This window comes from Odontomachus brunneus, unplaced genomic scaffold (assembly GCF_010583005.1).
Source record: "Odontomachus brunneus isolate Ranch 3 - 2012 unplaced genomic scaffold, Obru_v1 Obru_scaffold_005, whole genome shotgun sequence".
NCBI lineage: Eukaryota > Metazoa > Arthropoda > Insecta > Hymenoptera > Formicidae > Odontomachus > Odontomachus brunneus.
In genome coordinates, this window is record NW_022639455.1 from 1364534 (window position 1) to 1378112 (window position 13579).

General features: G+C 41.7%; 1 protein-coding gene across 6 annotated transcripts in view; it reads right to left on the bottom strand.

Annotated features, from left to right (window-relative positions):
- The window catches only part of LOC116849065 (myocyte-specific enhancer factor 2), a 112630-nt gene that overhangs the window by 22633 nt on the left and 76418 nt on the right, over window positions 1-13579 (bottom strand). The window lies entirely within an intron of this gene.

The following is a 13579-nucleotide window of genomic DNA, read 5'->3' on the forward strand; positions in this document are numbered from 1 at the left end:
GAAACACGCTCTCGTGTGTGTGTGTGTGTGTGTGTGTGTGTGTGTATGTATGTGCGCGCACGCGCGCACACACGAGAGAGCGTGCGGTCGTAATGTCTTGATGATAGAGAAGCGCGATTAATCGAGGCGTGCGAACGGAAGCGAGTGGCAGATGGAACATTATAAGCACCATGGCCGTTAGTTGTGGAATTTTCATTTTCCACCGATCCGCCACATTGTTCTCTTTGGTTGCGAGCGCTCTCTCTCTCTCTCGATCGATCGATCGGCCGTTTATCGATCGGCGACGAGGACGCGATTAACATTGTAAGGCGCGATTTCAGGCGGAACGACGGTTCTGCGAACGAGAAGAGCACGCGAAAGGTAAGCGCGCGGGCAGCCAGCTACGACGTGCCTGTCTGCCTACCTGGATGTATCTTTTTAACTCGTTGGATACCGTTCCAGCAAGATTACGACGTATGGGAGACAAGATAAGTACACGAAGATTGACAGGAATTGATAATTGAGAAAAGAGTGGCAGTCATGATATTTTTCCAAATATGATGACTCATTAAGCGCCGTGATATCGGAGTGATATCAAATAGGTTCATAGAAAAATGTGCCTCGACTATCGCAGAAACCTATTATGATATGCCTTTATAATATATCTATATAATGTACCTATTATAGACTAATGTATCCGAATGACTGTAAGGTAAAACGCGAAACAGCGGAACGAACGACAGGGACGAAAACACGATCGCGAGGATACACGCGCTGCAAGGCGAGCAGAGATATCGGCCGCGCGATCGATCGATTTTCTCTCGATGCGTGAGAGCTGCAATTTCGTCGGAGCTACTAACGGCTCAATTACAGCGCTAGCTCTCCTCGGCCACAGACCCGTTGAAATATTAATGAAATTTGCACGCGTTATCAGAAGTAACGATCGCGGGCGACTCTGCAAGTTGCCGCTGTTGACGACGGCGAAGACGATGTCTCGAAATATATCGTGTCTTTCCCCGTGTACCTGGTCGGCGTCGACACGCCAAACGTCGGCGACGTTACGTAAGGGACGGACGACGGACGTACAACTTGCTAGATACATGACAAAGCGCGTTTAAGGCGTCCCCGCGTTCTTGTCATACGTCCAACATCCCGCGCGCAGAATAATTATACACGCGAGAATATTGCCTGCAACAGTTAGGTCTCGTTTCCATCCAGTTCCTTGTTTTTCATCTTTTTTTGTCAACACACCGACGTTTCTGAGGCATCAAACACCGAGCCGTAAAGCGTGATCCCCCCCGACGTGAATGAACGAGAGGCGAAGCGTTTCGCGATACAATTAATCGATACAATTAAGATCTCGCGCGTCGCGGGAAGTTCCAAAACGAAAGAGACGAAGAAAGCAGTCTTTCGCAGTCACTGCCGCGGTGACTCTCTCTCTCTCTTTCTCTCTGAATAAATTCTTTTCTTCTCTTGTGTATTCTCAGCGCGTTTTTACAGTCCTCAATCATGCCGCAGGACGCGACGCATTAGCAGCGTGTGCTCGTTTACATTTATTAAAACGTTTGCGTCAGGAGACTCGGCCTGGCCGGTTCGCGTTCTCTTCTCAGTCGCTTCGTCGCTTTCCTCTCTCTCTCTCTCTCTCTCTCTTTCTCTCATAGTTGTCTGTTCCATCGTTCTGATTGACGTTTTTTCGATTGACGTCCCTTCGACTCGTTGCCACGCGTACAAAGAGACACAGATCGGCCAGGAACGCGTGGCCGTCTCTCTCATTCATCGATCCTCCTTCCGCCCTTTTGGAGCCGGCGCGCGCGCGAGCCGGGAAACTAGTTGCATACATAGGCGCGAGATAAAGGTCGCGCTCCCGCGTGCGTGCGCGATTATGAAACGCGATCTTGATACGCGAGGCGTGTAAAATGAAGCGCGACGAAAATAACGGGGTGAGCGGCGACGTCGACGACGATGTGGCGACGCGCCGCGCCGCGCCGCGTTAATTCACGTAACGACACATCGCGTGTTCGCGATGAATGGGGAAAAGCTCTAGTATAAATATAGTCCAGGAGTTAGAATTAGAACAGAGTTAAAGCCAGTGTTTTTACGCGTACACATGTATATGCACACACACACACACACACATATACACACATACGTCCTCCCCGCGCCGTCGAGCATTATACAGCGCGAAGAGCGAATTATCGGTCTCGAATCCGTGTTTACGTTTCGCAGCGTGTCCGTGTGTATGTCTGGCGGTTTGTTCGTCGGCTTTCGTCAGAGAGAGAGATATGCTAGTACGCGAAATTCATATTTGATATTTCTTTGACGCGTCGCCCCGATTTCCCTTGATTGTGTAAAAAGTATACTTAAACCTTTCGCTACCAACGGGACATGTTTTCTCCACCATTGATAATAACGTTATTCGATCGAATAAACAGCCTTTTCGGCATTTAGAACACATCAGCTATCACTCTACTTATTACCGCGTTGAAACAAACATGCCCTCTCAAAAATCCCAATAAAATATCAGAGTCCCTATTCCTTTGGCGCCAAACATAAAGCTTTTAATTTTTTTGCTAAGACTTGTATTAATGTATTTAATGGAGTGAAAGTAATGAAAAAAATTATACCTTTAGAAAACAGAATTTAGCACGCAAAAGGGTTAATTATTACATTACTGAAGGTGGAGTAGAGAAATCTTGAAGACGTGTTCTTTGCCTCATTTCAATGGCTCAGTCTTTTAAGTTTCAGTGATTTCCATTTTTTAACGTGTACTTAATTATATCTTGGACGTAATCTAATGAGGCACAATGGTATCGTAGCGTCGGTCACGACATTCCACGTGTTAATGACATTGGATACAATTAATGATTATAATTTCGGGTGCATTCGAGAATCCTGCTAGTTATTCTTATTATTTCTTGTTATTCTCTTTATTTATTCTTCAACTCATCGAGCATGCAACAAAAGTATGTAAATAAAGTCGAAAGAAAAAAGCAATACTTCATAAAATTTTTAATTTTTATATTAGATTAGAACATATCTTACACACAATAAAACGTTAAATATCTACCAAAGTGTTTATATTGACCTTACCTTAATACTTCTTAACACTTTTTTAATGTATATATCGATGAGAAGAATATATTTATGTAAAGGAAAACTTTTAATCGTATTAAGATCTTTTTTTCTGATATTAGAATTATAAATATTTGGCTTACATATATAGAAAAATACATATGAGGTAAATGTTACTTGTTTCAAATATTTCATAGGTTTATATTCGCGAATCCGTTATTTACATTTTGAATCCTATAAGTTTAGCATTTCATTACCAGAAATATGAAATTAAAACGAAAATTCGGTTTGTTACTACATAAAATCGAACTAATCTTTCCTTCGATAAAATTTTATAATATTTTCATGAAAGATAGAATATAAGAATAAAATATAATAAGGATAGAATAAATTCTTTTAGGTACGATAACGAGGTTGTCTAAAATTTGTGACAAATATATTTTAAGATTACTATTAAAATAATATTCTTTGTTGGACGAAATCGTTAGTTAAAAGGAGGAAAATAAACCGAGTAATCGCTTTTCTTAGCAATAGAATTATATCTTTATGTGTGTGTGTATATACTGAGATAAAATCACTTTACTTCTATCTCGTAATACACAATTCTTATACTGAGAAAAAAATATTAAAAAATTAACAATATCTAATATTTATTAGATGGGTACCACTCTTATTTAAATAAAAATTCTCTTCATTTAAACCGAATAAATGATATCCACCTAATAAATATTAATTTTTAGATATTTTTTTCTCAGTGTAATCTAATGTTTCCGTCTCGAGGTTGAAAGAGAGAAAAGTCTGGGTAATTCAATAATTTTGTAATTTTCGAATCTGCATACGCAAATTATATTACTGACTATGCCACGAATCTCTCACGGAGAAATGTAAAATGTTAGTTTCGCTCGTGCATCTCTCTCTCTCTCTCTCTCTCTCTCTCTCTCTCTCTCTCTCTCTCTCTCATACACACATTCACACACGTGCGCATATTTAACTCTCGACTCGTTCTTGCGTTGATTTCATAATCGCCACAAAGAGCGCGAGGATATTCGCGACAACATCGGCTGAGAAACGGCACATTTCGAAATTAGATATCGCGAAACCGCAGAAGTGCGCTCATGAGCGCGACACTCAACAGATGTCGAGCCGGAAGTGGAAAGAAAGAAAGAAGAAAGAAATAGGGAACGAAACGTTGCGGATTCAAGGTTAATCCTCGCGGTAGTAAGAAGGGTGATACGATTACTCCGGAATAGAATTGACGAGTTCTATTTGGACTATACTTTTATTTTCGCGCGAGGTCGTATTGACCGGTGTAACGGTTGATTATAACTTGTGTGGGTTTATGTACATGCACATGTGTGCGCATGCATATCTCTCACTCTCTCTCAAAGTTCGTCCCCGACCAGACAACGTGGCTCTCGCGGATTCACCCGTGCCGCGGATGGTTCGATACTTCCGTCGCGCGCGGGAAAGGGTTATCGAGATCCATCGTTCTCGCGCGGAAACTCGCGCGCGCGTCCTCACGAACGAATTATTTCCTTATCATGACATTATTTTAATTGCTTGCTCGCCTTAAGAGCAACGCCGCCTTAAGTGATCTACGAAAGAATACGCCAGAAAAGCATCCATTCTATCTCGCGGAAATAGCCGTTCGCGATTCGCGGAAGAACGTGGTCTTCCGTGACGTCGGACGTCGCGTCGGTTCTATCGTCGTAGAGCCTCTATGTTGTCATAAGTACGCCAATTCATGAGATCGATGTTTTGCGTTCGTTCGATGCACGCGTGTGTGTATTCCGCGGCCAGTGCGCACGGTTTTTCCAGGCGAGGGTGACGGTGGCGGAAGGAGAAAGACGGAGGGTGAGCAGGAGAGAGAGAGAAAGGGAGGGACGGACGGTGAATAAATTATTACGCGCGCGAGTAGTGAATGAAAAGCGGCGCAGTTCACTGTCTACCAGCGATATGACGGAGGGATCTAGGAAAAGCCCGCTCGACGTGCATCTCGCGATCGAATTCAGTTTATTATACAGGACGTACACCGGCGGAGTAAGGGTCAGCGACCAGCCAGCCAGCCAGCCAGCCAGTCAGCCAGTCAGCCGGCCAGCCGGCCAGCCAGCCAGCCAGCCAGCCAGCCAGCCAGCCAGCCAGCCAGCCAGCCAGCCAGCCGGCCGGCCAGCTAGCTAGCCAATGGCAGTCTGTACACTCTAGGGCTAGGATATGGTAAAACACATAGGAGTACTATATTGATATTGCTATTGAGAACGAGTAAAACGTAATATTATAGCGATGCACAATGAGACAACGGAGGAATCCACTGTCTCCTATACTGAGACAGAAGAAATATCTAAAAACTCGTAAATATTTGCTAATAGCGTAATTGCTTAAATCCTAATTTTTTTTACTTAAACAGAACAATTAACTGCTTTTTCATGGAAGATTAAGGTTTTCTTTAGGTTTTATGAAAATATATACTTTCTTACTTGAGATGTATTTTATATTAGTACAAGTAAATATACTGTTAGTATCCAGCAAGTAAATGTTCACCAATTTTTAGATATTTTCTCTCTCAATGTAATTTCGACGCGTGAGTTGGTAAATGAGCCGTTGCAAGCTGGATTTGGGAGGAGGATCTGGCGGAATTAACGAGTTTCACTTCGTTAGGGATGTTATTTAATCAAGTCCGGCTGCTCGTTATTGCTGTTATTGTCGGTGCGATGACCGCCGGCTAATTATCCGATCGACGAATCGCTCTCGGAATTTTTTTATAATTAATAAGGAAAGGACGCGAAAATATATAGCGTAGAGAAATGCAGAGCGTTTGTTAGAATAGCATAGTGGAGAATAACACTAATAAATTAGTACTTAAAGAGGCCACAGTATCGAAATACCGCAAAAAGATCATATCAATTTTGATCGATTGATTAACCGACATCTTTTAACCGCTTTTTCATGAAAGACTAAGGTTTTACTTTAGGTTTTACGAAAATGTATATTTTCTTACTTGAGCCGTAGCTTACATTGATACAAGTAAGTATACTGTTAGTATCCAGCGAATAAATGTTCACAAATTTTTGAAAGCAGTTGAAAGATTAACCTTAAATAAGTGTAATTCAAGGCGTATACGTCTCTCACCTCTCATCGCTATTGGCCGTGCGATCGATTTTTCGAACGCACTTGATTATATTTTATACGCAATTTAATGAGACGCGATGTCATAGTGCCGGTCACCTGTGACCGACTCAACATTGTCAATATCACATTTCGATTCAGCGAATGGAACATCGCGCTAGATAACGCTAGAGTCCCTAGAATACAGAGTCTGGCCATTTGGGCCGGATTCCCTCAAAATGGCGTGTGTGTGTCATGAGGGAAAGTGAGCAGCAAAAATAAGTTTCCTCATCGTTTCATAGTATTTTTGGCTAAAAAAATATGAAAAGAGTAAGTAAGATATTTTGCATTGATATTTCACTTTATTATTGTAATAAACATAAAAGATAAAACTAACATTATATAATTCTTTAAGAATATACAATATATATTAACTATTTCCTCTGTAATTTTAAAATAATATTACCAACATTCATAACTAAATTGTTATAAAAGTATTATTGAAATAAATCTAACTAAAACTTAAATAAAATAAAATTTAAACTTAAATGAAACTAATTACAGGATGCCGTCTTACTGCGTACGGAAGTGTTCCAATTCATGGAAAACAGGTTATTCAATGCATTCAAGCAAAAAAAGCAATGGATTACTAATATTGGTAAGGATTTCGACTTTTCCAAAATATATTTTATATGCGAGGTAAGCTTTATTAATGACACTTTATATTCTTAGTTTTTCATTTATACATTAACAAACTATATTGATATACAATAGGTACATTTTCCACCAGAGATGTGGGAAAAGCCACACAGTCCCAACAATTTTTTTGGAAAATAGATCAAATAGAAATATAAATAGTGCCTCTTTAGATGCAAATGACATTGGTTCTACTTGTTCACATGTAAGTTTTAAATAAAATGTATGCTATATTTTTTAATAAGAAATATATTGTTAAAAATATATATATATTTACAGTAAGTTTGCAATGAATGAGGTTGTTTTATTTTAGACTGAAGTTTATATTAGCAATCCAAATACTAAAATAATTTTTCTTTTCAATAATATTTCCTTTTAATATATATATATTTATATATATATTCTAAACGGATGTACATTCTCGCTACATTTTGACTTATTCCGCCATTGTGAGGGAACGCAGATTCAAACCAATGAAAAGAGGTCTACGAATGGCCAGACTCTGTATTCTAGGGACTCTAGGTAACGCTTGCAAGCAAGTTCGGACTCGCGATGCAGTATCGAAGAACGATTCTTCTTCCTTCACGTAACTGGCGAGCATTACGCGCGCTCTCGAACCGGTCGTGTAATGCAGCGTAGCGTTTTCGCCCGGCTCTTATCTGTCGGGCGCCGCGCTGAGGAGAGAAGCGACTGCAAAATTACGAAACGATCACCGCGAGAGCACGAGCAGGTTCTTGGGATCGGGGGAGACGTGCTCGCTCGTTACGATCGGCGACGGAACAGAGAACGGAACAGGACGGAACGGAGCGGAAAACGTGGCCGCGCTGAGAAGCCGCAGGCGACGCCGCACACGTGTAACTCATTTGCATCTCGTTACGTCGTACGCGCGGCGCAACGGTGCGTCGATTAATAATCGCCGATGGTGTGTGCGCGCGCCTGAGAGATTCTAGTTAACCGCATCGGGGGAAAACGGAGTTTAGTGCACGGTAATAAGCGACGATATTTCGCACGACGACGACGACGGCGGCAGCGGCGGCGGCGGTGGTGGTCCACAGCGCGCCATGCCGGATGATAAGACGTTCCTTATCGCCGGCCGGGCGATTGCACGTCCATGAACGAGCGAGTGAGCGGGCCGTCGATATCGAATTTAAAGGATTATCGCGCGAGATGTCGAGCGGGTTCGAGACTCGACGAAATACGAGAGCGAAAGAGATTACGTTCGGGGGAAAAAGAGTGAGAGACAGAAAGAGAGAGAGAGAGAGAGAGAGAGAGAGAAAGAGAGAGAGAGAGAGAGAAAAGTGTTTTTTCACGTTCAAGGGCAAACCCTCTAAAAACTATAAGAGTTATATAATAGTGAGCAGAAAAAAAATTACAATAACATATACCTGTGAGATGAGATAAAGTACGATGGAACATTTTTAGAATATAAGAAAATATGAAAAAAGAACAGTGAGTAGAAATAATAAAGAGTACAGAAAGAGTGCGGGTTATAAACTGCGAAGTAGAATGCAAAAAAGGAAAGTTGGAAGATAAATTAATTTTGGAGCAGCTAGGTTGCATGTAATAAATAAACAGACAAGTAGTTAGATGGGTGGGTGAATAGATAAATAGCCGAATAGATAAGTGAATTAATTAATTAACAGATAAATAAGTATGTTGATACCCAGGAATAATCTTTGTTTTTCCGCTTTTTTTTAGGGAGGGAGAAAAAGAGAGAGAGAGAGAGAGAGAGAGAGAGAGAGGAGCATGTGAAAGAGAAGCACGAAAATCCGATCGTCGTACACGGTGCTTGTTAGAAGAGCACGGTAATTAACGGGTATCGTTCGTAGAGGAGGTATCGCGCGTAATTGGCGCGCTAATTCTCGCCTGTGCGAAACTGAGCTAATGTCTCGCTTGCTAAACCACTCGTCCGTTAAACTCGACGAATTTCTCGAGTGTCGAGAAATGTCGCTCACGCGCTGCAGCATCGCGAGAAATCTATACACACGGAGGAAGACAAGGTGAGATGACGGCTATACAATTATACGAATTTTGCGTGTAGAGTCATAATATATATAGTACATACATATAAAAAATTTTAAAATTGCAAAAATAAGTCGAAACTGTGATGTGTGTAATTCAACAAATAATATACATTAACTGTAAATACAAAACTCGTATAGTCGCCTGTACAATCACCATCATCCTGTCTTTTTCTTCAAACGATATACGGTGTATTGTATTATACACATGCACTGAGAGAAAAAAGTGATTAATCTCGTTAAAATTATAGTCACTTCTGCCGTCAAAAGTGATTAATCTCATTAAAAGTCATTATTATAGTCACTTTCTGCCTATATCTTCTTGCGGTTCCAACAAAACAATAATAATAGCAATATGCATATAAGAATATTATCAATGGCACTGCAATAACACTCAATATAGAAAAATGGTTCTTCCGACTATAATTCAGTCACTATGCGATTATAAATAGCAAACGCTTTTTCTCTGCGTATACGTCATCGTATGCTTAAGTTTCAATAACGTCTTAACATTCAATGAAACCTTAACATTTGCTCACTCGCTAGTCTCGCTAGTCTTTCTAATTGTTCACACAGTCGTGTCTGGATACGCTAATACATTATGCTCGTTAATTATCCGACTAATCTGTCATTCCGACAGCTCCTCGTGTCATATTATATATTCAGACACGATAGAGACGATTAGAAGGGCCGGTGAATTTCGGTTCAGTCAATGTTAAGGTTTTATTGAAGCTCAATGCTGGCGATCATTCTTACGCGATCATTCCTACGTACGTGTCCGTTATGTAAGTAATGTATACATGTTTAGTCGACAATTCACCGTACCTTCCCTCTTTATCCTGAAACAAAATTCCTGACTGTATTCGTGAGATATCTAATAACGTCATTTAATCTATCCAATCGTGCCTTATTCTTTATATCTTATCCTTACAACTGATGGCTTCACACGTATGTGTATGTATGCGTGTATGTGTGTGTGTGTGTGCGCGCAAAAGACTCGACTGGATCTTCGCTCGACTACCAAGTATGCCAGCTCGTTAGGATGTCGCTTTGTCGGATCGTTTATGCGTGCAAACTTGCGCAGATTCCGCACCGATGCTCGTCCGGCGCGCTAGATAGCGCGAATCGATCGAAACGAGCATCGATGATTTATGGCGATATACCTCGAGAGTAATATAATTGCGCGTAATAAAAGTTAAACAAGCTAGCCCCGCGGCCATCAACCGTGCATTTTACGTAAAAGACTCGTCTCAAGTAAACGTTACGTAACGACAGCTCAAACGAATCAAATTGTAGTCGAATCGAAATGAATCATTTTCCCCGCAAACGGAAGCATCACGGAGGAGCATTGCGTCCAACGTAATACATGAGCGAGACGGAACCAACGTCGATCGTTAGTCAATCACTTACTCGTAATGTTGCAATTTTGTTGGAGAAATAGGAGTAACAAAATCGAAGTGACAAAGAGAAAGACACTCAATCGATACGAACGACACAACCCCCCTCTCGTCGTACTCTCGGGGACGAGGCCGTTCCAAGTCCTGAGCGCGCGTTCTAAATCATCGAGCGTTGTTTTAAGAAAATCTGACTAAGTCTCACGGGTAAGAGATATAATTTACCGCAGAGAGGCGTGATCCTCAGATTATACACGGTGGATACCAGGCGCGCACGCTTTTCTCTCTTCCCGCGTTCCACGAAGGGAGGGAGCCTTTAATCGGAGCGAGAGAACGCCGGGTCCCCATTATTTTCTCGGTCAACCTAACAAAGTCGATATAACGACGGGAAAAAAAAAGAAGAATTAGCGAGCTAACAATTGCCGGATCGCAATCCTGGTCGCAACACGACCGACCGACCGACCCATCGACCGACCAACACTATATCGTGTACGGAGAAAAAAGATATGGCGCAGGTAACCAGAGATATTTAGTTGTGAGCAATATAGTCTCACCCCAGTGATCTCTGGCAATGTGTACGGTTAATATGATACTCTGTTACTTTGGCGCATCAAATTTGTACGCGGAAAGCAAGGTGTTAGTTGTGGCAGCGAGAATCTGTGTAGCTAAATCTTATTGTAACATATGGACACTTGAAAGTATAGCTGCCAGTAGCTAGCCGAGTCGAAATTTTGATCCTACTCTGTCGACCTCAGTATTTCATTTAACGCATACTTTGATACTTCAAAGTCTGTATCAACCTTTGTTGATCCTATTTACTAGCTTTGCCGAGAGGTCCCTTTCAAAACTTACAAGTGGCATTTCGTTTTCTGTCATCTACAGACGCTCAGTAGAATTTCAGTTTTCATGTGTATCGCACATACAATTTGATCCTTCAGAATATACATATGTTGGAAAAGTCAGGTTCAAAGTGGAGTTTAAATTTCGATGTACTGAGGAAAGTAGTTGAGTCGACAATATTAGTCGCCTTCAGAGAACCATCTATTGAACGAATTACTTGTTAGTGCAACGATAAGTTGGGTTGATATAGTTACTAACCAAATCGAATCAATTGGTAACTCATCGCTGCAACTATACAATTCGTTCAATCGACTAAATGAATTTCCTTCGCTCAACTGGAGTGTCGTTAACTCAATCGCTCTTTTCTCTCAATGTATATATTTAGCTATGAAACAAGTGCAGTACTCTCTCAAAGTGAATCAGTGAATAGTTACTGATATACAGTTATAAGTATAGCACTGAACACTTTCAGTGCAATACTTATAATTGCAAATCAGCGTATATTCACTGTTTTCAGTGATGTTTCACTGATTCATTGAGTAGCAACAGTAACGGAAGTTTCAGTTACAGCAGCAAATGCATTTTCAGCAAATCATGATTAACTGCGCGGCGGTGAAACCTTTTTTTTCCCAATATAGTCAATATAGTTGCGTGTGATCTGTTTGTGGCAACGAGAGATCCGTTGGGATGACACTTATCATCACCTAAGAAAATGGTCTTGTAGTCACATAGCGAGAATTACTTAAGTACAAGGAATTCGCTAAGATGACTAGCAAACACTGCGATATCGCATATGTTTTGCGTTTAATTAATGTAGATGACATCGACAAATTTTCTATCTGATTTGCGAAATTCAACAAGAAAGTCTCTCTGTGACGCCCAACCAGATTAAGGCCAGTCACACTTCTTCTGAAAGTGGCTACGATAGATAAAAAAAGACACGCCAAAAGAAACAAACGAACGTATAATCCTTGCATCCGTCTAAATTTGCTTGCAGATATCGCTAGAATGTTACCGCTGTTGCAAATTCCATCTTATTATCGCAGGCAATTTCTTAGTAGATACAAAAAACAGCGATAAATTTTAACCGCGACATTTAGAATTCTAGCTGAACCAGCAAAACATTTTTTTGAATGATGGATACATTCTGGTTTGCAGCAATCAGATATCGTCGACGTAGCTCGGCGATTGCTCTGCGTTTGCAGCAAAATCGTATAATTAGTTGTTCCGTATTTTACTACTGAGCATATCTAGTTGGCACCAGCAGATTTATGCATGGGTCGACCGTACTGTTTTCTTCGTGCGTCGTGAACTTTTTCGCTGCAACGTGCGTGACGCACTGCTGCTTTGCGCGTCGTCGCTCGCACAGTTCATTTGCGATTGTCCGTCAAATCCAGATTCAAGTGCGACGGCGAGATGGAAGAAGAACGTGCCGCGGTACTTTCAATTTAATTTCCACCGGCCGGTGGAGCTGCGAGTTTCGTGCAGATGCAAATTCAGAGGCGACAACGCGGCAAGTTGGCGCAATCAAATTTTTCCTTGGCGGAAATCCGATAGGAGACCGGCAGAACGTTGTTCAAGTAATCGCTACTTTGTGTTGGCGAGAGAGAGAGAGAGAGAGAGAGAGAGTGTGCGTGTGTGTGTGTGCGTGTATGTGTGGGTGGGCGATAACCACTACCATTTTCAAATTCCGCGACAGATTTGATTTTTACAAGAAACTAAAATATTTGTTGGTTAATTTACCAGCAAAAACCCGAATTAGATGATGGTTTATTCGGCTAGCATGGTTCTCACTTCGAGACGCGCGTCTCTCTCTCTCTCTTTCTCTCTCTTTCGTACTTTGAAATCGCTTCAGCGAATCGTCGGAGCCGCACCACGATGAATTTTCATATTTCGCATTCCGTTCCGTCACGACCGACGGAGTTAAGGCCGAATTACGCAATACTCATTGCATGTTTAAACTGTTGTAAATTAGATGAAAGAAGCACTATTGCTCCGTCAATATAAACAATGTAACGCTACGTGAACGCTCTTGTGAGCCGGGCGGCGGCTGTTCTTATCAGCGGTGAATACAGTCCCAAACGCGAGGATGATTAATCGGTATCGACGAGGTAGATAATAATCGTCCTCATCTACGATGCTCCTAATCGAGCGGAAATCTGATTAATCGCGATCGCTCTGCGCGAGCCGTTCTAAGTAACTTTCACACGATCGAAAGTAAAACCGGATGATATATAAAACGCGCCCCACTCCCTTGTGCTTTCGTCAATCGCGCGGGGATTTCAATCTGGGAACGTCCGATCGAGATGAATGGAACCCAACTCGGGACGATTATGGAATTACGGATGCTCTGAATAAGACAGATGCAGATATCGAGTTAAGAGCGCACCGCAAAAATTCAATTAGAGGCACGACAGTGACGTTCCTCTCTCTCTCTCTCTCTCTCTCTCTCTCTCTCTCTCTCCCCCCCCCCCC